Below are 2,288 nucleotides of genomic sequence, written 5' to 3' on the forward strand. Positions count from 1 at the left end.
AATATCTAGAAGTTACAGTGTGTGTTCATTAAAGTTTCAAAAGTAGCTCTTAAAGTTACCAAATCAAAATATTTTCAAGGACGGGGTTTGAGGCCTGAAGTTATGGAGTTATGAATTAAAACTTTCAAAATAAAGTATTAAAGTTTGAAAAGTTAGGCTTAAAGTTTCAAAATTGAAGTCACTCATATAGTTACCAAAACAAATTATGTAGAAGAAAAGGTTCGAGGTTTTTAATTATACAAGTTTTGAATTAATGTTTCAAAATTAAGGCTTAAAGTTTCAAAAGTCAGGTTTAAAGTTTCAAAATTCAGGCTTAATGTTTGAAAGTTCAGCTTAAAGTTCCAAATTCAGGGTTAAAGTTTCAAAATCAAGTCTTAAAGTTTAAAAAGTTTGGCTTAAAGTTTCGAAATTCAGGTTAAAGTTTCAAAAATCAAGTCTTAAAGTTTCGAAAGTTTGGCTTAAAGTTTCGAAATTCGGGATTAAAGTTTCTTAAAGTTCCAAAAGTTTGGCTTAAAATTTGAAATTCGGGGTTAAAGTTTGAAATTCAAGTCTTAAGGTTTCAAAACTTTGGATTAAAGTTTTAAAATTCAAGTAGTTAGCAAAAAAAAAGGATGAGTACTAAAGTTCACCAATATGTGAATTAAAGTTTCAAAACTCACTCTTAAAGTTACAAAAACAAATTAAGTAGAAGAAAAGGTTTGAGGTTTTTAATTATACAAGCTTTGAATTAATGTTTCAGAAATGTGGTCTAAAGTTTCAAAAGTCAGGCATAAGGTTACCAATACAAAAAAGGAATGAGTATTCAAGTTACCAGATATGTGAAATAAAGTTTCAAAACTCATGCTTAAGGTTTGGAAACTCATATATGAGTATTGAGATACATGAACAGTCACTGGGAAATTCCCTTATCAATCGATACATTAAAAATTAAAACATAATAACTACTTGTTACATCATAAGAGACGAATTATTGTTTGTTTTTAGGCAAAGTCTTCGAAAGCTTGCGCCTAGCATATACAACTTCCCATAAGCCTTCTTTTTGGTCTACAAATTTCTTCACCTTCTTCAAAACTTCTCCTCTGATTCTGCTCATATCAGCTAATACAAGGGTAGCTGCTAGTTGGATAATCAGATAACGCCGGTCAACCTTTCCATCAAAGTTTTCGTGCTCAAAGGGTGCACCCTCATAGCATAACATATCCATCAAAGTCTTCGTGCTCAAAGGGCGTACGGTCAATTCCTGCATGGGCTAACTATTATCAATAAAAAAAAAGTAAGCGAAAACATTATCGATTCTTACGAATAAGAAAATAAAAAACGGTAAGCAAATAATTGAGACGGAGGGAGTAATTTAATGAAAACATTATCAATTGTTATGAATATGAATCATATCTCTGAACTTGTATAACTAAGAATAAAGCAAATTCATCACCAAAGCATCCCAACAATGATGTAATATCTCTAATTTCATATACAGTTAAAGACGTAATGAATCACCCATATAAAAACAAGCATCATGAATCAGTAAGTAGACAAGTAGTACTCTATAAATTTCAAGTGACTAGAAAACAAGTAAATTAGAGTTTATTGTTCTTATATTAAATGCTTTATGAGTTGGTGAAGTTGAAACATATTCAATCCACAAGAAACAAAAAGACGCACCTTTGAACCCATGCATCTATACAATTCAACTAATTCATCATCAAGATAATATACCCAGGAACTAATTCAAACTAAACTTTTCCTAACTGATTTCAAACATTAAAAAATACAAATTAAAAGATTATACTTGATGGAATTTGTGGTCTTTAAGTAAGTATTAATAATTTTGGGTTGATTAGAAAACGAGAAAATCAACATATATTGTGATTTTTTACTACTACCATTGGATGAAGTATTTTACTCACCTGCTCTCCGTCGACCGTCGTCAACCACCATCAGCGAATTTGGCCACAACTCCGTCATTGCTCGGAATCACAACTCCCCTGCTCCTTCGTCATTGACCGGAGTAATTTTGGTAGGGATGAAAGAAAATAAGAGGAGTAGTGTGTAATTTTTGGGAAGAAAATGATAGGAATGATAGAGAAAGAGGTCATTTATTTTCAGATAATAGAAAATTGAATACCACATTGGAAATGAACGAGATTGGGAAATGAGGATATTCAATGAAAGTTGGTGGCCTGGGTGAGTGTATTTTTTGGATTAATCTCAGCCATTGATTGAATAAGATCTAATGGTTAAGAATAGGACTCATGGACTTAACTTATTAAGGTGGACTTAGTTGAACC

At 31.5% G+C, this 2,288-nt stretch overlaps 1 long non-coding RNA gene across 1 annotated transcript; it reads right to left on the bottom strand.

The window, feature by feature from the left end:
- Positions 1–815: 815 nt before the first annotated feature.
- On the bottom strand, positions 816–2,039 carry LOC141627385 (uncharacterized). Its single transcript, XR_012536956.1, has 2 exons — positions 1,908–2,039; positions 816–1,253 (listed from the first exon to the last, which is right to left on the bottom strand). It is a non-coding gene; the product is annotated as an uncharacterized LOC141627385 (long non-coding RNA).
- Positions 2,040–2,288: the final 249 nt, after the last annotated feature.

This window comes from Silene latifolia, chromosome Y (genome assembly GCF_048544455.1).
Source record: "Silene latifolia isolate original U9 population chromosome Y, ASM4854445v1, whole genome shotgun sequence".
In the NCBI taxonomy this organism is placed as follows: domain Eukaryota; kingdom Viridiplantae; phylum Streptophyta; class Magnoliopsida; order Caryophyllales; family Caryophyllaceae; genus Silene; species Silene latifolia.